Raw genomic sequence first — 23,400 nt, forward strand, 5'->3', positions numbered from 1 at the left:
CACACACACACACACACACACACACAATGCCCAGGCTGGAGCTCATTGTTCTTTCTCATGCACTCTCTCATATTTGGGACCATGCTTGTACACAAACACAGCTTTTCTTCTTTTTCTTTTGAGCAAGAGAGGATCGGGAGAGCATTCTCTACCCTCCACCTCCTCCCCCCATCTCTGGGATGGCCTTTCTGTAACCTTGCAACGGTGAAAGAGTAAATTGGAAACTAAAGGACACCCAAATGTTCAAGCTGTCTTCTTCCCTCCTCCCCTCTCAGGGCTGCCTTCTGTTGGGTGGGAGTATAAAGATGGGCATATAAAGTGCACTCTTCTATCTCATGCACTGCTTTCTTTTTGCAGCCCATTTCACCTTCCCTCCCCTCTACACATAAAAGACCCCCAAGCTGTTTCTTAGGTGGTCTTTCCCTAGACTCATGTATCAGAAATTAAGATTTATTTGGAGGGAGGTGAAAAGTGAGGAGAGAAGAGAACATACTTTTGTTCAGGATGATACTTGGGGTTAATGCAGGAGTGGGAAGGAATAAAGAGCAATGGAATAATAGGAGGTTAAAAGGTGGTCTAGGATAGATGCATGTCTTGCTTTATTGTTTTTTTTTATGGTGAATTTGTGTTGCTTGTTGAATGGTTTGTTTTAACCATGGTAATTGTAAATGGATTACAGTTCTAGGTGTGGTGTCATGATATCCAAGGCTTGCTTCATGGGGTCGGGCTACACAGCAGATTGGGGTATTAAATCTTTGAATGACTCACCTGCACCTTCCACTGGCTGACAGCATTGAGGTGTACAGATGAGAGGTAGGAATGTGTGTGCATGTGTGGGTGGGGAGGGAGAGATGCTAGTGTACTGGATCCTGTGAGAGGACATATTGAGAGTAGGCAGGCACTACTGTTACAGCTTTCTGCAGGGGGAGGGGGGTAAATGGCATAATGGCTAGAGCACAAGACTTCTGTTCTGTTTCTGGCTCTGGTTCTGACCCTACGATGTGAGTCTAGGCCAGCCGTGGGCAATTATTTGGGCCCACGGGCTACATAGGCAGTTCTGGGAAGCTGCTGCGGGCCGGTCAGCACCTTCCCCATCCCCTAATGCAACAACCTGGAGCACATGTGCCCTGCGTATCCTTGCAACAGCACACAGCTCCAGCCTGCCCCACACCTGCTCCGGACTCGCCCCGGCCAGAGTGGATCAGCCGGAACCCACGCACAAAGCCTCGACCCCGGCCCACCCTGTGCCTGGTCTGGACTGCTCGCCCACACTGAGCAGAGGCAGCGACCGGGCAGAAGCTGCTGCTTGGCACTAGGTGGGGGGTGTTAAGTGGGGGGGGGGAGGGGAACACTTAAGCGGCCCCTCCCTCTCACTGCTGCCAGGCCCTGCTTGCTGCACTTGCCTGTGCCCAGGCTGCCCTGCGGTTGCTCTCCACTGTTGCCTGTGGGCCACCTAGCAGAGCAGTGGTGGCAGTGCAGAGGAGCTGCAGGGCAGCCCAGGCATTGGCTCCAGGTGGCTGCAGCAAGAAGGGCCTGGCAGTGGCAAAGGGGAGAGGCTGTTTTTCCCTGTACAGAGCAGCAGCTTCTGCCTGGCCGCCACCACTGCTCAGCGTGGGCAGGCGAATCCAGAGCAGGCGCGGGGCGGGCCGTGATCGGGGCTGTGCGCGCGGGTTCCGGATGGACTGCTCAGCCGTGGGTCAGCTGAGTCCAGAGCACAGGACAGGCTGGGGTCGGGGCTGTGCTTGGGGGTCCCCACCAGTACCATGGGGCTGGGGCCAGCAGTGGGAGCAGCTAGAAGGAGCCACTGCTGTCTGGGCCGCCTAGGAAGGCAGTCCAGCCACAGCCCTGCTGCATGTCTGGGGGGCAGTGGGACGCACCATGGGCTGGACAGCGCCTGGGTCAGGCAAGACCAAGGAATTGTTCCCTTCATGGGCCAGATCTGTCCTGTGGGCCGTATTTTGCTCACCCCTGGTCTAGGCCAATTGGGTTCACCACTGCCACTGTCATGCCAGTCCCAAACTTGCCATACAATAGAAATACTGCCCATTGCTTTGTCCTTCACAGTTTGCCAGTTACCTGAAGTTGTACTGGTATTAGAACAATGGAGGGAGGGATGACCTCCTCAGAGCTGCCATGGTCTTTGAGATCCCTGCTTGAAAGATACCATACAAATGCCAGCAATTACCAATGGACGGCCTGAAAAGGCCGTTGGAGTTAGGAGAGGCAAAGTTGCTGTAGGCCTTGATTATGAAATCGAAGCAGATTGCTTTGCACCTAGTCCTGTTGATTTCATCGGGGACCCTTCACAGATGCAATGCTCTGTGCGTTCAGGTCTGATTGTAGAGCAGGGGCTTGGAGATCCATACGCCAACTCCCCAACTCAAACCTATTTTCTGATTACTGCATTTCAGGGTAGAACCCACGTGATTCATAATGCTTTTATTCCCAATTTCAGGTTTGCTCAAATAACTATGTATACCATTCCTCTGCTGTTGCACTGTAGTCTATTATATTAATATTTTTCTTAATTATTTTGTTCCTTTACCAGCTTGGACGTGAAATTTGTTTGTAGAACCTTGCAGTAAGGAGGGGAGGTTATCTGACTATTTAAAAAATTGCTTGCCATGGGCATGTACAATTATTGCAAGCTTGCATTACTCATGCTATCTTCTCACCAGAGCTGCTTACGCATTAAGATTGCCTAGGGGTGGCTTTGATTTCATGGGCTGACTGACTTAGAGGAGGCCATGAGCTTCAGTTATGTGCCTAACATTTTCGTCATAATGTGGTCGTGTAAGGGCAATGCTCACTTCTCAGTAATCCAAGTTGGAACGAGAGAAACAGACTTAATTGGTTATATGATAAAAGCTCTGATCCTGTGGTGAGATGTGTGGGCAGTCCCCTACCTTTCCCTAAATGTCTGCTTGAAGTTCACTTAAATCCTTATTAGGGTCCCTTGTTTCTTTAGAGCTTTTGGGGTTTGCCATTTCTTTGCAGTATGAAACTAGTTATCTTTTAAAGAAGACTTGGGGATTATTATGTGTTCTGCAAATACCTGAAACTTGGTCCTTACGCTTCTAAAAATACATTAGAATAAGAGAACTGAAATATTTTTTGAAGCAGATTTTTTCATAGCAAGTCTAACTAACCTTCAGAAATATAAACCAATGGTTTTCCCTCACTAGAAACTTTAACGTAAAAAATAGATGCTTTTATGAAAAATGTGCTTTAGTTGAAGTATGTTTAGCAGTCTTCAAGTAATCATTCAGGGAAGTTCTATTGTCTGTCTTCTGCCAGAGCTCTGACTTGATGATGATGATGACAGTAGTCCTTTCTGGTCTTCAAATCAATAAATTGCTTTCCATTGTTTCTCTTGTTTGATCTCCTTTACTTCATTAGGGTAAAAACAGATTAGCTGGCTCTGCATTTTAAATTTCTGGTTATTTTAACTTTTTCTTTTAACTGCCCTGACATGATGGGGGTTGCTTGAGTGTTTCTTGAGAAATGGTGACATCCAAAATATCGCACTTCCTCTTTTGATTTTACGGGAATAAAGAATATTTCCATAACCGGTAAGTTTTGGACATTTTTTGTCTTCTAAATCTAGGATCCAAGCTTAAATTGATTGATAGGACTCTTCTAGAATAAGACATTACTAAAATATATATATATAATGCCCATGTATGATGTTCTTTGAACCACAAGTGCTGATGATAGAATAGAAAACAAGGATCCTATTAATAATTTCAAATGCTGTTTTTGGGGCTGTTTCTATCAGGTCAGCTTGAAATTAAGTTCATAATCCAATGGCTGCAAGTTTGTCTATTAAAATGGAAAAAGTTGGAAGCCAGCTGTGGGGGTAGCGTCCTTGGAAGAGAAGGTCTAGTGAGAGTTAAGGAATAGTTGTGTGATAGGCTTTCCGGAAGATGGATCTGATTATGTTGCTGGTAAATTACGAAGAAAAAGAAAGAAGTACTATTTTGGGGAGAGAAGGGGTACATGGGAGAAGGAACTGTAACAGAGTATTGTACTCCTTATACTGTTTTGCTAGTGGCACTTTACACAAGCTTTTATGTTGTTTGGTAACTGTGTCCACCTGCTCTCTTCAGAAAGGCTGACGGTATCTCTTGCCTTAAAAACATACTGAGGGTAAGGGATTGCAAAAGCAGAGTAAAAATAAACTGAAATATTAATTGACAGTCCTCATTTCATTTGGATATTGAAATTAAACTATCTGTTCAGTTCATTGAGTGGGCAGAAGAATCGATTGACCAAGAGAAAAGCAAAAGCAAAGCTTGGTAGTGCCATGCATCAGTCTTCTCTCAGTGCAAAACCGGGATAATGACACCTTCTTTGTGAAGTGCTTTGAAATTCGTGCATGGCATGCCATGTAAGACTGAAATGCAGGTGGCTTTGTGAAGTTTTCGACATGCTCTCTTGAAAGTGCAACTCGGGAACTGTAGAATAAGTTGTGCGCTGTGCATTTATGAAGAATTGTTTCAGAGTCACTTTGAACCCAAGTCATCTTAGAATCATTAATTAGTGAAAATGTTATAGAAGCAGCAGGTAGCCTACTAACTTTGTGCTAGCTAGTTTTATTTTGTTATAAAGTTTGATGTAAACGGGAAAATCTGATGCTGAAACAAATGAGCACTAAAATAACCTGGATTTGAGCTTCAGTTTATATTCAAAACCAGTTAGTGTTGTTAATGCTACACCACTGTCAAGTGCACAAAATGTCCAGTGATAAATGAGAGAGCAAAGTCATGATGTTGTCCAGATGAGAAGGTCTCTTGAATCAAATTCAGCCTATTTTTGGAATGTAATCGTTCCTTTGAATATTTCAAGTGATGAATTCCTGTGGCCTTATTCAGTAGACACTGTTAAATTGAAATCTGTTCAGTAAAAATGGAGCGGTGAGTTGGGACGAGCTGAATCCATTTGCCCCTGAGGTTGCTGCTATTTTTTTTAATTATTATTATTTAACTTAAATATCTTTCTCTTCCTTTTGAGAAGAAACAGCCACAAAAACAGAAAACTACTTACCTTAAGTCTTGCATTTGGATTCATGGGGTTGATCTTTGTAGAAGAATGGAAGTCTTTTTGATGTTTGTGGTAGCTGATGTTGGGTGAAAGGGTTTCATGGTAAGATCGGAGTTTATTAGACTGCATGGGGAGAATGTAAAAGTGACTATCTGTAGAACTCTGTTAAATGAGCAGAAAAAAATAAACAAATTGCAACAGGCAGAATATTTCAGTTTGTTTCATGTTGCTGGTAGGTATTTCGTATAAAATGGTAGGCCCTGGGCAAAAATGTGTGGTGCGTGTTTCTGCCACCTCCATTGACATTGTTTGTTGTTTTTAAATTTTTTGGTACAGCTCTCTAGTGCGTTTTTTTTTTTTTTCCTTCTCATTTGTCTGTAGCCGACTTGATGTATCTTGATGTATTGGAAGAATGAGAGTTGATGAAATGTGTTGACTTTGCATTTGATTCCAAGGCGCCTCAAAAGTCTTAGCATCAAAAATGCTAGCTAACCTACTTAACACTGTCATTAAACATACAGCCTCCAGTCCTACAGTCAGGAGTTGTGTGGGTGGAGTCTAATTGACTTAACTGTTACTTTGTATGTACTTGCAGGGCATTTTCTTTCTTCTTGTGCTTCAGATTGTAAGAGGTACTTGTGTCATTTTGACTTGTATATCTTTTCACTGATGGTGACAAGAAGCTGATAAATTCTGTAGCTTCTGTCTTAGCTAGTATTTCTTCCATTATTGTGACACTGACAGGAGGGGCAGTAGTGTTTTCTTAAATGCCACGTTGTCTGAGGCTGCTCAGAGCAGGTCTGCACAATGGAGTAGTTCAGATGCTGTTGGTGAATCTAGTCGGTCAGCATTAGTTCTCTCGCTGTAATTACCACTGGTGGAGCTAGTCCTGCAGCGGTGGGGAGATGGTAATTAAATGGTTTAGCAGAGTGGCTTAAGTAGTTTGAATGACAAGCGTAGCATCTTTTGCTAGATCAGGATTATGAAACAGCATGGTTTAGGGCAGTCTGCCACAAGGGTTGGCCCCAAGGTAAGCCTCACACCCTCCCTGAGCCCCATTCTGATCTCCTCCTTGTGTCTGATCAGCTGCTTTGCTCTATCTGCCACTGTCTTCCTGCTTCTTCCCCAGTCTGCTGTGTGCCACACACGGGCTGCCTGTGCCTCTTGAGGTTGGCCACCCCTGGTTTATAGAACTGAGTGCAGTGAATGGAGCCAAAACTAAGTATGGAGTCTCCCTCATATTGTGTTGCTTTCCAGCTTTGGACCTAAGGTAACTAGTCTGTTCCCTGTTTTAAAGCTCAGGGTAATCATAACCAGCATAATGGAGCAATGGGTATGGAGATGGAGGGGCTGAATATCAGTCATAAAACATGTGTTTTAAGATGGAAGACTTCTAAAAAGTGCATATGTGACTTCAGCTGCTAATTCGGAAAGCCAGACAGGCTCAAGATGCATGATGCTGATGCCAGAATGCTTCTTTCCCCTTTTCTCTGATTTAGGAGTTTTTATCTATTCACGCATGTTAATATGAAAAATGGTTTGAATCTGAATGAGGAAAGCGACAGTGCATCAGAGACTTCAAGTGCTTTAAGGGCTCTATTTCTCCAAGGAAATGCTCCCAGTAAAAATTCATGGTGGCTGAGCATGACAATCTGCAGATTTGTTTCTAATTCATAAAGAACAGTTGGTGTGTGAGTAGGCCCCAGCAGCATGGTTGCTTTAGGGCCATGGCAGAGACTTTCACATCAAACAAATATAGCTGTGGGGAGGAGGGGAAAGACACTTTTTAACTACAGCATAGGTTTGCATATCTTTGAGTACAGAAAATGGTGGGATGAAAGGAGGTCTTTCCCCTCCTAAACTTGCTTTTATATGTAATGTAATTTCTTTCTAATCTCCCAGTGATTTTTTTTTTTCTTTACATATACTTGTGTTCCTTCTGCTGATCCATGGCAGGTTTCTTCTCATGCTCTCCCCCCCTTTCCAAATATTAACTAATCTCCCTCCAATGAAATTCCACCTGGACTCTTGTAGTAACTTAATTCCACGCCCCCTTTGTTTGCCCTAGTTCAGTAGCTGCTATCCCTCCTTCTGTTGTCTCATTGTGGTGCCATTTTAAGAGTGGACTGCAGAATTTAGGCCAGGGTTTACATGTTAAATGCCCACCCCGCCTCCCAAGCCTTATAATTGAGAGCCATTATGACCTATACGCTTAACCTCATCTTTGTTCTAAATTCACCTTATCTTTTCAAGTCCTCAGGCTTTTGTAGGTGAACAAAAGATGCTGTGGAATGCATAATTTAAAGATGTTACATGCCTGACGAGTTGGCAGTTAAATGAGACTTGTGGGATCTCTGCTGTCCTAGAATGATGCATCTTCAGTAATAAAATTGCCATATCTTTATCTAGCACAACCCGTTTGAAGATGCTAGGACACTTTGAAAAAACATGTTGAATCCTCATTTTGCAAACATGTGTGGATTTAAATCACTTGTCCAAGATCATTCGGGTACCCTGTGGAAAAATGTAGTAGAGGCCAGGGCTTTTCTGCCTTTGTCCGCCAGAGTACTTTCGCAGGTGACAGATAATTTTAAAACAATGTTGCGAGTAGAATGCTGAGTTGTTGAGTACAAGATGGGTCCGAGCTTTAAGATCATCTCTAAGTTTCCTCTTCTACGCAATACTAAGAACTTGAATCTGGGTTGTTTATGCCTGTGTTACATTCCATCGTGGCTAGCACGAATCAGTTGTTGGTGTCACCAGCCAAGGTTTTCCTGCCTTCCTGAATAACTCTTCCTGAGTTGCAGAATCGTCTTATTTTGCCTTGTGCTGTACTTGTAAAGAGCTGGGAAAATCTCTCTCTATGAATGCCGAGTGACTCAACTTATTCAGTTTTGCTTTACTAGTTGCCAAACTGCTAGGACCTAAATCCAAACGAGACCGTTGAAGGGGAAACGTACAAGCAATGAGACTGGTGAAGATTAGCTTGACTGAAATGGGAGTCGTATGCTAAAGATGGGAAAGCTGTTTGTTCAGGTGAAGAACCTCTGTCTGGCTCCATCTAGGCTAGAGTGGGCTATTCTTCCCAAAGGCAAGTCTGAGATCAGAAAGGTTTATAAGACTTCAAACGTCCTGGAAGATGGGGTGCCTTTGGGTAATCTTGGAAAGGCTTCCTAGGTTGGGAAGCTTGGGTAAGCTTGGAAAGAAAGGCTTCGTAGTAAGCTTGGGTAAGGCTTTCCCAGCCAACCTCCAGAAGTAGGATTACTTTATTACACTAGTAGTGATGGGGAGAATAAAAGACTCTGCCTGACCCGGTGGGGGCAGGTTTAGGTAAGGCAGCGTGCATATAGGGTTCTGTTCTTGTTGTATACTTTCCCCTGTGGGTGAAAGAATAAATATTACTGTGTTCCAAAGAACTTATTTTTGGGGTCACTTTAATCGGACGTCATCCTGTTTACAAGGGGAACTCGGCAGTGTCCAAACCCCAGTTTGACATGCTGTAATAGTCCTAGCTAGTACCTGGCATGAAATAGATGTCATTCAGAGTAGGCAGACTGGTAGGTGCACTCAGTGACATCCTGAGACAGGACAGCAGCACTGCTACTCCTGTATTTCCCCATGAGCTTGACTTAGTCCCGCACCTTGGATGAAGGATTAAACTGCTTCATTAAGTAATACTTCTGTTTATGCTTCCTTTGTTGCATACCTTTGGGTAAACCCTTTTGAATTCTTTCTACCGCTATCCCCAGATCCTTTTCCTGTTCAGTAATGTGCGTGTTTGATGGTATAGTTCCTTTCTGCAGCTTGTCATGAGCCAATTGTGAGTGTGTATGTGGGCAGGGTTTTTGTTTTTTTTTAAATGAGTTGCATGAGCTTCTTATCTGTTCATGCTTCTAGTCAGAATAAGTAATTTGAATTTATTTCCTACCTCTTTTTTATATTCACTGCACCTCTAGTCTTGTATCAGGAAATTTCAGCCTTTTGCCTGTTCTTTCCACGTTAGCGATTACATGAAGTGAATAAAATTGGTCGCAATACACCTCTGCTTGCACGGTACTTCACTAGTCACTCCTTTCCCTGCTGACTTGCTTCAGTTCCCAAGAACTCATTTTTCTTACTTAAACTAGTTATTCATCAAATAACTACTTTTATCCCCTTATCCCGCTCTCCATGCTGTGCTTGCTCTTCTTGTAAGTCCATCTCCTGTAAAATAGTGTTTCTGACGGCCTGATAACTTATAACCATGGTTTTTCCTGGTAAGACAGTTTTTGAGGCACTAACAAATAGATGTCTTGCGTGTTGTTTCAGAGAAAGTAAGCCCAGAAGGGATCATCAGTTCTGACCTCTTGAATACAGCATGCTATTAACTTTCACCTGCATAGCCTAGCTAAAGCCCAAAGACTTCAGCTAGGCTACATTTCAATCTTCCAAAAAAGGGAAAAAAGTAGACAACAGATAAGATGAAGGAGAGTCCCTGTTTGTGAATCTATGACTTCAAACACTCCCCCCCCCAGCCATGCTGTTCTTGATTTAAAATTTCTAAGTTTATATGGTTTCCTAAATCTTCATCTGATTCATCTTCAGTTACCATCTCTCCAGTGACATCTGTTATGTGGTCCATTGAGGAAGCAGCAGGATCAAGATCTGGGACTTGGTGTTGGGAGATGAATTCTGCTGCTGGCTCTGGCAGTGGTTTGCTTCGTGTCTTTTTGGACAGTTGTCTTATTTCCTTCTGCCTCAGTTTCCTCGTCTGTGAAATCAAGCTGTTGATATTTTCCGACCAATAGTACACCTTAGAGTTATCTCTAAAGGTAAGTAGTATGGAAGTACAAGTTTTTAATATTGACCAGATACTATTAAGTTGGCCACAGATTACTCTTGCTATTCTTAGTCGATAAGAATCTAGGACAAAGTTGGCCAGTAATTCAGCTTGTGGACTCTTGCAAAAAATGAAATAAGCCCAACCATTTCACTGTATTTCAGTATTTAATAGGTTGTAATCGCAGTGTGTTTTGTGTAACGGGTTTATTCCTGAGCAGTATATTGCGTTTTGTTTAGGTGACCGGTAGGCTACACAAATAGTTTTGGTGATGAAACTATCCAAATACACGAGTTTTATTGTAAAACCCAGTGTTTGGCAAAGGTAAAACCAGTGGGGATGTGCAATTCTAGTGTGAGAGGGTGGCCCCACTTCATGTGTGTAAACTTGAGCAGCCAGTCCTTCCATTTAGCATGCTTTTGCACATATTTATCCTCCTGTTAAACCATTTGTGATTTATACTTTCTAGGCATTTTAATACGTTAACAAACTGTTTTAGTGACATACAGTAGAAGAAGAGGGATGGAAGGTTGTGTCTGGAAACTGATTATTGCTTTAGCATCATCTCACTACTTGTATTCATGCTGAGAGATGGAAATAGATATGTTTGGAAGTGGTGTGTATTTGCACCCCAACACCCATAAGCTCACTTTACATCTGGTTTCAAATCTTCATTGCTTGGCAGTTATCTTTAACTTGAAACAGACTGGCTTTCTTTTTGGTTGGCTTTGAACTGTAATCCTCATGCCACAGTTTGGATTTTTTTGGCCATGTTTCTTTGAAATCGTGCAAGTGATTCATTGCTTTAGACCCCAAGATGTAAAGTGCTAGAACAGTATTATGTGGCTATACCAAATTAGTTATGAACCCTGTGGTAAAGGCTGCTATGGAAAACGCCTGGCTCTTTGAATGGTGTTGAGCTAGGATAATCTTGTTTTGGTTTTCAACTGCACTTGGGTGAAATACCATCCCAGGGACTTGTATCTGTCTTTGCTTCTATGGTCAAAATTGGCAGAAGTCACCCTTATAATGTATTTTAAACCAAACAAAGCAAAACAACTTCTAGGATTTTTCTTTCCATGCATCTCAAGAGATTTATTTAATTTACTTTTTTTTTTTAACTACTGGTTTGGTTGAGTTTGCCTTTGGGGTACTCTTTTGTATGAATTACTTTAACCATTTTTCCCCATTTTAATTGCACATATATGTTATGAGTCTGCAGTAGCAGAATGGGAGCCTTTGGGTTCTCAACTAGATTTATTTATACTCTTTGACTCTCCTTTGTTACATACTCACCCTTTATTCGATTAAACTTGTTCTTTGCAAAATGTTTGAAATACTGTGTAAAACTCCTTTTGTCCTAATAAAGTTGCTGGGATCAGGATTTTGTTTACTTAAAGGCAAAGATGAAGATATAAATGTTAAATGAGAAGAAAGGAGTTACTTTGTAGAACTAATAAACTTAGACAAGGCATGTGGCACCTAACTGTGCATGTGTGTGCACATATGCACACGTGTGCAAATGCATGTAGTTTTTTTTAAACGGACTGCTTAAACTAGTATAGAAGCCACTGAATTTGAAATAATTCTGAAGCAAATTCATCTAATTGGGGTGTAGTCCAGTTGAGGGGGGAGGCTAGCATCTAATTAAGTAAATCTGGAGGTGAGGGTTGGGCTTGAGAGAGTATATACTTGCCACACATAAAGCAGACTGTTTTTAGCCTTTCCTACGCAGTTCGTTGCTTTCTGTTGAAATCAAGTTGTAAGCTGTTTTTTTTTGTCTTCAACCTGGAGAAGCTGGTGCATGTGCTGAACTCCATGTGTATGAACAGTCTAATTGACTTCAATGGGAATAGTCAGCTATTTAAAACTAAGCACGGGAACAAATGTTGGCAGGGGCCTTGTTTAGAATGTGGGAATTAGAGCCAGAGTTCTTGGTATAAATATGAGCTATGATGTTAACCTCCTCAGGTGCTGTAGCTCTCATCTGGAGGATCCTCTTTTCCAGCAATGAGAGGTTGATTCAGTCTTCAAGGTGGCCAGACGTGTAGACTATCGCTCCTGAACAATCTTAAGGTTGCCTCCTGTGAAAAATAGTAGTAAAATAAAAACCGTCTTTTTCTTTCAATCTGCGTGTTTATTTTCTATTCTTTTCAGTTCTTATCATGTGTTCTAGGAAGTTATTTAGCAACCAATTAATATCTGAAGTGGGGCTCTGTGCACAAATTGTTGGTTCCGGGGCATGCATATCTCAGGAGGGGCTGTGTCATACAGATCTCAGCTATGTTGAGGATTTGATTGGCAGCCGGAAGGGTTAGGAAGTCTGACTTTGCTTCATCTACAGTCCATAACTTCACTGTCTGCTAACAAAAGAACAGCTGTGATGTGCCCTAATGCCTTTGAACTGAGACCACCACGTAGTTATCATGTGATTCAAAACTTTCTTTGTTTAGCCCAGATATGAATCCACATTTTAGGTTTAGAACTTCAAAGCTTATGGGGTTACCCAGCTACATTCCAGGAAAAGACGGTGGGAAATGATTGGTGAAATCCCTGAGGCTTCTTTGGAAAAACCTAATGTTAGAAACCCGGTGTCATTCAGACGACCACTAATCCACAAACGATTCAGTTCCTCCTTTTTTTCTACCTCAAACTTTAATTTTTTTCAGGTATTTCTAAATTTTTGTTTTTGTCTGCATCATTTTTCTATGTTCCTTTGCAACCGTTGTTTCCCCTGTCATGTTGGGAGTTATGTTTCATAGGCATTCGTCTTATTCAGCCCTTTCATTTAAATTAAAATGTCTTCTCTTTAGTCTTTTTGATGGTTCTTTTCTCGTTACTGTTCCTTTTCATGTCTGATACTTTTGCCTCTCTACCTGAGTCTCTTGTTGCTTTGATTTGTAGTTTTTCATTAAAATGCCTTTTCTGTGGTCTTTAATTAGATTTTCTGTTCATTCAGCTCTTTTGAGGGAGATTGAATATGGTGCTGGAGTCCAGGTCAACAGGTTCTTCACAGAGTAAGGGTGCAGAGTGCAGGTTTCCAGTGTTCCTGCAGGGATCTGCTTCTGTAAGAACTCCTTGGTGGCCCCAGGAAATTTTTTTCCCAATCCCCATGCAACTCCTAGAGCGTTTACTTTTTTTCTTTACTGTTCCTCTCTCTCTAGCATTGGATTGCACAACCTCTTAGAACACATTGGTTTTGATGATTTCTTCTGTAATTTATCCAGTCTTTTGGTGTAATCCTTTTTAATCAGTAGTCGATTTCTTGCCTGGTGTTTCCTGCAGACAGCATGAATTGTTTTGCAGTGGGTATCCAGGAGCTACTTGAAACCCGCTGAATGTCTTTGTCTGATGTTTTCATTTTCATTGCTATAGTATGTTGTGGCTATTCATTGTACGCGAGCAGTAGCCTGTTTTTGAAGCACTCTGCCAAGATTGCATGTCTTGAACTTAATTTTGCAATGGATAGCAAGGTATCTTTCATGGCTCGTTTAATCCTGGTAATTTTGCGTTTAGCTGCTTATCCTTCATGCGCCAAGTTCTTCATAATTGGGACAGACACAAACAAACACAATCCCTGCAAGGAATGAAATGGAAGTAATAGTCAATGTAAAGACAGCTGATAGGTCAGCAGATGTGCTCTTCCCTTTCGCTGCGTACAGCCGACATCAGCTATAATCCATTTAAACTCAACCAGTCTCTTGAGAAATCTGCACAAAACCTTAATCTCAAATATAACAGAACAAATTATTTGTAATTGAGGAAGCATAACAAGAAAATGGCATCCAGAAGGATGACTACACCGAGCCCAGCAATAGCTTGTGCTAGTTGCTATTGCTTTTTGATGGTATCACCATTGACACAAAGCTAGTGGGATGGAGAAATCAAGTCCTGCATTTTTCTATTGCTTTTGGAAGCCTTCAGTTCTTTCTGCTTCCTCTTCTGAGGTTCCTTCTCTCCCTTTCCCCTATTTTGTGTATTTTCTGTTCATCTTGGGATCCCTGCTGTATCTTCAAGCGTAGATGCAAATGTCTTTTTAAAGCATGCGTTTATACATTCCCTCTGTGCTTAAGATATTTACAGTAAGTGTCAGCTACGGTGACAAAGAACTGGTGAGCTCCTAAAAGCCTCTAACTGGAAAAATCTGTATTCAAGTCACCAAAAAAGACTTTCAGTTCTGACAGTAATGCTGTTCCCTGTAAAAATCTATAGGACATTTTTTCCAGTTCCTTTGAATTTTTTGCTCTTGCCTGCTTCCTAGCTTCCCAACACTTACATTGTTGTTGGGGGTGGTTTTATGTTTGTTTTTTTTAAGGTCCTGTAATTGTTACATTACCAGAAATAGGGTATTGTGGGCTAGTTTTTCATTAAAAAACATCTGTTTTTTACAGCCTTGAAACAAGGTCTTAGATTTCAAAAGAGAGTGAAGCTAGAAGTATTCGAGTCAAAGTACTTTCAGAGCATCACATGTAATTGATATGCCTGCTGTAGTGATCTGATTGCCCAGGAATTGAAACCTTTTGATACAGCTATTGTCAAGGTGGGCTTCTTCAGATGATGTCTTAGAATCACTAGACTGAGATGTAGTTTTAAAATCCCTACCATCAAAACCAACCTCTTGCTCCTTTGTAGTTTCTGCAATTTTTGTTTGACTTTTTAGGTTGAAGATAAAATTACTTGGAGAAAAGGGGCAAACAAGTTCTGACATTTTGAAGCAATGCTGGGCAGTGAGGAAATGGGAACCTGACTTTCTGTTAACTCAACTACAGTAAGAATACCTTTAGTGTGTAATTTTAAAAGCTGCCATGCAACAGGGTGTACAGTGCCTGCGTTGCTCTTTCTCCCTTTTTTTCTTCCTCCCTGAGACCTGGCAAGAGTTAACTGTTCAGATGTTTGGACAAATGATTAGCAGAATCACCTTGATTTGAATATCTTCCAGTTAGTAGTAAGTATGGGTTACGTAACCTTTGTCATTTGATGGGGATCTACTTAAGTTTACCTACTTAATGAATAAATATAAACATAACCAAATGAACGTGTCCTGGACTTGGAAGTCATTGGAGGAAAGCTGTGTAAACATTTGACTGTATTGGCACGACAGCTTGCAGGACAAGTTCATGATCTAGATCTGCGGAAGATGTCTGAGAATAGTTGTGGTCCTTTTAGGAAGGCCTTGAGTCAGAGTTGATGTCTGATGGTGGCATTGGTAGATAAATGGGTTTCAGTACCTCCAGTAAGTTGTTCTGAATAATAAATCTAAATATTTGAGGGTATATGTCGTTCCACACACAAAGTGGGATCGTCTTCTGGTTTAATTTGCATGGAAAGGTAACTTAAGGCAACTGTTACACAGTGTAGCATTGGAAAAGGGTAGCAAATAGTCAGGAACATAGGGGTTAGAACAGGGGCGGGCAATTATTTTGAGCAGAGGGCCGCTTACCGAGTTTTGGCAAGCCATCGAGGGCTGCGTGACAGGTAGCCCAGGGCAGATTAATATTAATTTTCTAAATTTTTTAGGGGCCCTGCTGGCCAGATAGAATGGCCTGGCAGGCTGCATCCAGCCCCTGGGCCGCATTTTGCCCACCCCGGGTTAGAATATACAATGGTAACAGGTTTTCGCTAACTGGAAGAGTTCCTCTGGAGTGTTGGGTTGGGCAAAATTATAATAAATGTGTGTCTAATAGTAATCCTTGTTGTCAGAGGAATCCTGTATTGGTCCTCTGAATTCAGATACTGTGTGTATGAGAAGGTAACTTTATATCAAACTAAAAAATAGGTAAGGAAGCAGGAAACCTAAAAGAAGCTGAACTCCTTCAGGTTATTATAATTTTTTCCCTTGGCCCCTAGCTGCTGGTAATAAACTCGGATTCCAAAATTTCTTTGCTCAAAGTGGCAGCAACAAGTTCATCTCTTCTTTCTCCTTGAAAATATCCAGGCAAGGTATCTTTCATATTTTGTAAAATCACATTATTCACTGTCTTGCATCTCTCACTTTTTGAAGTAGAAACCTGTTTCCTTTCTGAATGAAATTTATAATTAATTTGCTCCTGTTACGAAAGCAAAATGACTTGCTTCAGGGCATTTGATTACTGCAGTATTCAAGCAAGAATTCCCATCTTTCCAGCACTGGACTAGATTCCTAACCTGTTTATTTTAGGCATTGTTTGAAGCATCCATCACCTTGTCATCTAGGCACAGAGGATTCTGGGGTTTTTTATCATTTGCAGATATGCAAGTTGCTTTGATTGTTGTTTTCCTGTGATTAATGGCCATGAACAATTTCACAGTAATGAAACAAGATGACCAAGCTGTCTACTCAGAAATGCATTCCTTAATAGCTTGAGCTGTAGGAAAATTTTTTTGCCTCCTGCAGCATTGGGGCTTGTGGCACAGGGTTGAGTGGGTCTGACAGGCTATTCAGTAGATGGCAGTTGTAGAGCTCAGTGATCAAAATTAGCATCCACCTTTATATAGTTACAGGTACATTAGGACTTTCAATGCTGTCTGCAGCATCAGGTGTTCACTTATGTTATGGAGGCAAAATAATGGATTTGAAGGACCAGACATGTTTCTGTTCCTACTGTGTGTTGAAAGGATAACGTGTGTGTATTTGAGAGAGGCTTTAGTTCTTCAAAATTACTTCCTTTTGGAGAATCTATATCCATCTGTTTCTTGCCTGGTCATAGTAGGCAAATATGTGACTGAAAAGCCCAGCGTGGAAAGAGAATTTCTTATTCCTTCCTAAATGCTTGGTAAACGTTTGTTTTTCTTGATTTTTCTGGAAACTAGAGCATGGAAAGACCCTTTCCCCTCCTCCTCCTCCTCCATTAGGTTTTTTTGTAGCGAGGCCGAGATCTTTCCGCCCCTTGTAAAAGGGGAAAATATGGTGTAATGCATTTGATCCTCGGAGGCAGAGTACCTGAAACCTGTTTTAAAGACATTTGGCTCACAGTTACCATGCCAAGAACTGGCATCTTCTAGTCAAGGCATTTTGTGCATTGTTGGAACATTTAATGTGTGGTTCTTCTTTCTTCTCTTGTTTTCCCTTCTCAGCTTCAAAACTTGAAGTTGATATCTACGCTGAAAAGATAAAATCTACTGTGCTGTGTATTACTTATTGAAGACAAGGTTGAGGAAGTGCACTTAGCACTTCAAACCAAAGAAGTTAAGTTTATGGTTTTGGTCTTTGAGTCACGAGAGTCCATTTCATAGTCCTGGACTGTCCCACGGGGGAGTTTGTCTTCTGCAAAAATAAATATTTACTTTGTGATGGACAATTTTATTGTGTTTAAGCAACAAAGTATGCAACTTTTTAAGAGCTTTAGTCAGTCGTATCCTGAGCCCGAGGCATTGCGCACCTAGAAAACCAAGACAGATTTTTTAATTTGACTCGACTGTACTCAGCTGTGTGTCCAAATACACTGAGAGCTGGCTAAGATGAACCGTTGTAATTCTCACTGAGGCGTCATTTCTTTTCTTGTCATATGTTTTTGAAAAGCATGTTAGCTTGATAAGTGTGTTGCTTTTTATATATATATAATCAGTCAGGCATGCTGAAGCTTTGTTTCTCATTTCTGTCAAAAGAACCGCACTCAGCCCAATATCAGCTCTTCATACAATTTCGGTGTGCGCTCAAATTTTGTGTTCTGTAGTTTAACGTTGAGTTGATTCTATAAAGACAGGCATTTGATCCACCTTTGAAGCTGGACAGGAATGAAGGTTTTATAGATTTAAAGAGTGTGTTCCTATTGATTCTTGTGATATCTGATCTACTTTTTTCAATTTGTTCACTTTTTGGAATACTTTTTCGTTTTGTTAATTTAATGGACTTGAAAGAAGATACTATTGTTTTGCCCAGAGAGTGGCACAGGTTCTTTCACGAACTCACTTTGAAGTATTCTTTCCTGGCACTGGGAAAGGAAAAGAAAAAGAACCGGATTTACTCTCTCTTTCCTTGTGAGCCACAAGTATGTGTTATACAGAAAGACAGCTTCTGGTTTGGGGAGAGTGCATTATCAGTGATAAACCTCATGAAATCCCTTTTAAAAATAAGTGGTGGGTGCAATGAATTTCTTGTAGGGCCTCAAACAACTCAGTGGTGCAGTTTTGCACCACTGGAATTTAGGAGAGACTCGACGGACCTGTAACAAAATCCGTTTTTAGAACAGTGTTTCTGTGAGGCAAGTGTCTTTTTTCCCCCCTGACATAATGGTTGAAGAAGGGTGCCTGGATTAACCTGGCATTATGGCAGCTCAGCAGGTCCCCTATTTGTTGGCAGTTCTTCTATATTTGTTTTCTGGCAGTACAGCTTCTATGGCATGGGTGGCAGAGTGGAGTGGTCATGGATACTGAAAGTATGCTTGAAAAATGTTGCTTTTCCTTTAGTTGGAGATTTCTGTGCATTTGGAACATATTGCTAAAATTTAGCTTTGAAAGTGGGGAGGGAGGAGGACTATTTAAATAGGCACTCCAGTTTTCCAATTTTTGAAAACCTTCTTTAGATTTTTTTACCTGTTGAACCCTACCAGAGGGTTTTGGAGAGCCTTATATGTTTGATGGAGGACAGGAAACTTAAAAAGGGTAAGAAAAAAACATTGATGTTCCTAATTTGCATTGTGATTTGGTAAATGTTTGTTTTTTTTTCCTCCCCAAGGGTAAAAGGAATTCAGAGCTTTGATTTATAATGCTGTACCATTTAAATGATTATAGGACATGGGTTTAAAAATAGCAAATGCTTCTTTTTTTTACATACAGTCAAGTAGGGCTCTTGGCTTAAGATCCAAACTAAAACTGGTGATTTTTATCTGACAGCCAAGTGTCTCAACTTCTGCTTTTTTGGGAAGGAAAATTGCCTTCTTGTATTTAATCTCATGGTAGCCTGATATAGTGAAAAATGTTTACAGTGAATGTTCCTTGAAATAGGGAAATGTACAACTCTATAAACATGTGTCAGTGAACTTAAAAATAGTATTTGATGATTAAAGTTAGGCAACTTATAATTTGTGGAAACTAATTTTTCAGTGTGAAATGGTCTGTCGAACACTTCCTCCGCTCGTTACCGTACACTCCAATTTGTCAGATTAACAAAGCCATAAATAGCAGGAGCTCTTGCTTTTTCAGCGTGAAAGAATTGGTAAGCACACAACTATATATAGTTTTGTATTATCATTAAACTTGCACTGCATTTATTTGGTATTTCTAGTTACTTCCTCCAAGATCTTCGTTGAAGGCTTGGTGTGGTGGTTGAGTAGAAGAGCTAAAGGCAACGTTGACACGGTAGTTAAATTATTTATTGCACATACAACATTTGGTCATGCTGTTAATTTGCCAGTAATAGCATGAGACTAAAATGTGAGATACTAGAGAGTAAGCAACATTTGGGATTGTTTTCTCTAGTGGGGTGTACAGGGTTCGATTTTTATGTTAAGAAACATTGCACACTCGCCACATATTAGTTGTTGATTTGAGTCTTGTCTTGATGGGATGACACTGTTCTTCAGTATTAATGTAATGGTCTGAAAAAATGTGTTTCAGGGAAAAATGCCTAGAAAAACGTTAGCCCACAGAGGAGATAAAGGAACATGAAAATTTAATGGTTGGATTATAACAATATAGCTTCCGTTACAGTAGAGATTTGCAAGGCCCCCGTAATGGTCATTTACTTTTATATGAAGTATGTCAGAGGAATTGTATGCTTAGATAAATAACGTGGTGAAATCTTGCGCTTAGTATGATTGTATTCAACTAGATCTGTTTAGTGTTAACTGTGAAATATGTTGCGGCAGTAATAATGAATGCAGTGGATGCCTTTCTGCTGTTATCAAAATCCATTAACAAGTTTTGCTGTGCTTGAATGCCTTTCATTGTTATGCTTTATGGTTCGTACTAAAGCGGTATAAGTAAATGACATCCATTCTGTGCTGATACAAACAGTTTCTATATGCTTTACAAACAATGATGTTGCATTTTGAATAAACATCTGTTTACCTTCTAATAATGGATACCAGGGAGGTTGTGTAGTTGAAGGTATTCCCCCTCCCCTTGGTTTTGTTTTGTTTGTAGAGAGTTTTATCTGGAGAGAGGAAAAGCAAATAGACAAAACATTCTGGGCTCATTGCAATGTCACCTGGTTACGTGAAGATTTACTCGAGAAGCTGAGTCTGCTGTGGCGAACGGTAAAGTGTGTGGTATCAGTGTCTTGTGGCTTTTTTGTAATTTATTAATGGAAAAGCTAAGACCCGGATCCCATATGCTCTGTAGCAGCAGAAATCCATTCCTTCCTGCATAAATCCTTCCCAGACTCTAGGCTTTCCGTTTTGCAGCATTTTGATCGTGAAAAGGACATTCCACATATGAACAGCGTAAATCAATACAGTACAGTCTGCTTGAGTCTGCAAACAGTCTGAATTGCTAGCTGTAAGGCAGGTAAGCTACACCTCTTATCTCTAGGTGCTGGCGACATTAACTATTTCACTGCTCATCTGCTTATCCCACGGTTGGATAGGATCTCTTACCTTGTATTTCATTGGCAAAAATCTGATCACCTGTTCAGTTAGCACAGGGGTGGGCAAAATGCGGCCAACGGGCCAGATGCAGCCCGCCAGGCCATTCTATCCAGTCTGTGGGGCCCCTAAAAATTTAGAAAATTAATATATATCTGCCCCTGGCTGCCTGTCATGCAGCCCTCGATGGCTTGCCAAAACTCAGTAAGCGGCCGTCCGCCTGAAATAATTGCTTGCCCCTGTGTTCACAGTGCCTCCAGCTTCCCGTCATTAATGCATAGTGCAGCCATGTGCTCAGTACAAAAAATTTGCAAATGACTGAAAACTTACGAGCTAGGCAAAAGCCTCAATATAACAATGAGAGCGACTCGTAAGGGAGCATTATTCCTTTCTGCAATTAGTTCTTGAAGTACTTGAGAATTTACCTTGAGTAAATCGCAGCATTTCCAGTTTGTTGAGAGGATCAAAATCAGAGGCTTTGCCACACAACTTCTGAACAGTTGGTCATCATGTGCATCCTTTCATAGGATTGTTATTTATAATGGTCTTTGTCGTTTTCCCATGTTTAAAAAAAGAATGGGGGGCATAGTGGGGCCAAAATGATGTTTTAGTGGTGGGTAGGGTGACTGATCCTCTCAGAGAGTAATGCTTATCTCTTGGAAACCAGATTTGTCACTGAAATAAAAGGGCGCAAAATAGAAGTCAGTAATATTTCTCTTGATTATTTTGGCAGGAATCTGAGTCAATGGGGATACGAGATCTTGTTAAAATAACTCAGGATGTTCCATCTTCCCTAGCACTGGTTTTCTCTGAAAATATAACCTGATGCAGTATTAAGGATGTACTGTTGCTCCCCTCCCCTCCCAATAACATCCCCAGCTGGTTGACTTGAGTTTCTTCCTACAAATAGATGGAAACCCTTTTGGCTGCGCTTTGCACAGTGCTCTGCCAGTACGTTACATGAGCAAGGTAACTGCTTGAATCTCCAGCAGGTCTTGCTGGATAGCCCTTCTTGTATAATATTTTGATAGAGAAGTCTCGTATGCTATTTCCCTTTTTCTTTAACCTCCTTGATCAATAGTATTACTTCTCAGTTTAAGATAAACGTGTGTAAGTGTGTGCAGTATCAGGGTTACACTAAAATACTTGGTGTTTGCTATGCCAGAGGAATTGAGAGTAAAATTACATGTTAGAAGGGAATATCAATAAATTAGAACAGTCTTTTGTTTTCTTAATTGAATGTTTTATGTTAAAGTTCCACATCAAGACTTTTAGGGTATTTGAATGCTGTTTTTCAATAATGAAGGATTATGGAGGTTTAGAGACTTTTCTGGGGTTTTTAAAATATATGCTGTAATTGATACATAATGCAGAAAGCAAAAATTTGGGTTCTTAGGGTAAGACTATAAAAATGGAATCAGCTGCAACATTGTGCCACCCTGACAAGGCTTTGTTAATACGTTTTGGTAGCAGATTACGTATTGATACCTCTTCTTTCTTTCTCCTGCCCAATCCAGTTTGAAAGCCTTTCATGCTGTCTTAAAATCTTTTCTGGAAGGCTTATTCAAACTTTTGTGACTTTTTTTTTTCTAACCTTATACATATGATCAAGTACTGATGGCACAGATCAGTACTCATAACTTTTATGCAGAGGAGAAAAAAGGTCAAGATAATTATTTCCCTAAGTATGGGAACCACCATTTGTGTTAAGTTGAGCTGTTCTTCTAGGAAGCATGTAAGAGACAAGTCTATATGAATTGGAAAGTCTGGAATGTCTTATGGATGATGCAGAATGTTACCCAACCTCAAGCAGGCAATGTATAAAGATCATCTGGTGAGATGCAGAATAACTGTAATTATAATAATAAAAAACCAGATGTTGGGAACCTTGAGATTATTGCACTTGATTTGCAAATTATGTCACAATTTGATATTTGCTTGAGCCATATGTTAAAATTGGTTATCATCTGTAAATATTATAAACTGTCGAGCATTGTTCTAGAGTGCTGAGAAGTGTGTTCCACGCACATTTTTATCTTTGGGCTAGGAAAGTGGAAACACAAGGAACCAGAAAGGTCTAAAGAAATCAGAAAGGTCTATTACAACTGAAATGGTATGAACAGTGCTTCACTTTTGTAATGCAATCTGTGGTATCCCGAAGAAAGCATGATTATGTATTGTGAATGGTGGAATATGAGGGTGTTTCGCTTGTGTGTGTTATGTTGTTGGATGGAAATGAGCTGATGCACTGTTTTGATTTCCTAATCGCTGGCTTGTGAGCATCGGCAGCTTGGTGCAATTCCTTATGAGCAGTTGGTCTTTTCCTAGATTTGAGGTGTAGAAGTTTGGAGCACCGAATAGATCAGGTCCACAATGAGTTGAAAATGATACAGTAACCCACGGTAGTTGAAGTAGGTTTTCAAGGATCATTAGCATATACTTTCGGACCAAAACTTAAGTTTTGTTTTCTTTCTGTATTAAAATATAGTGAAACAGATTCTACAATCTGGTTATTCATGACTTACTACAGCAAGACATGTTTAAAGCAATGAAATATTGTTGGAAACAAAGTAGGATTTGAGCCAATCCTAAAATGACTGAAAGTTAATAAACAGGATAGAAGGATTTAAATTTTAGTCTTTTCTCATAATGGGGGGGGTGTGTGTGTGTATGGTGGTGGTGGGGGTCCCCTCTTTACTGGCGTGCGGGCGGGTGCGTGTGGTGGTGGGTTTCCCTTTTTGCTGCTCTGGTGGGGTGAGTTTATCCTCTTTTACTGCATTACTTCTGACAGGCACTAGCAGACACCTGAAGGTTCAAGAATTTCGGTATCTAAGATTTAAAGGACAAGCTTTTTTCCCCTTTAGTCTAAAAGTCGTTGGAGGACCTGAAAGGATTAAACTGTTTTTTAAATGAGCCACTTGTAGTGGGCTTCTTCCCCTTTGTCTCTAATTTGCTTTCCCTCATGCTGTAATGCACCCCTTCCCATGCAGAAAAGTCTGAGCATTTTTCAGTATTCTTAAACTAAGGCTTCCTTCC

Source organism: Gavialis gangeticus, unplaced genomic scaffold, assembly GCF_001723915.1.
Source record: "Gavialis gangeticus isolate Ggan-Ray unplaced genomic scaffold, GavGan_comp1, whole genome shotgun sequence".
In the NCBI taxonomy this organism is placed as follows: Eukaryota; Metazoa; Chordata; order Crocodylia; family Gavialidae; genus Gavialis; species Gavialis gangeticus.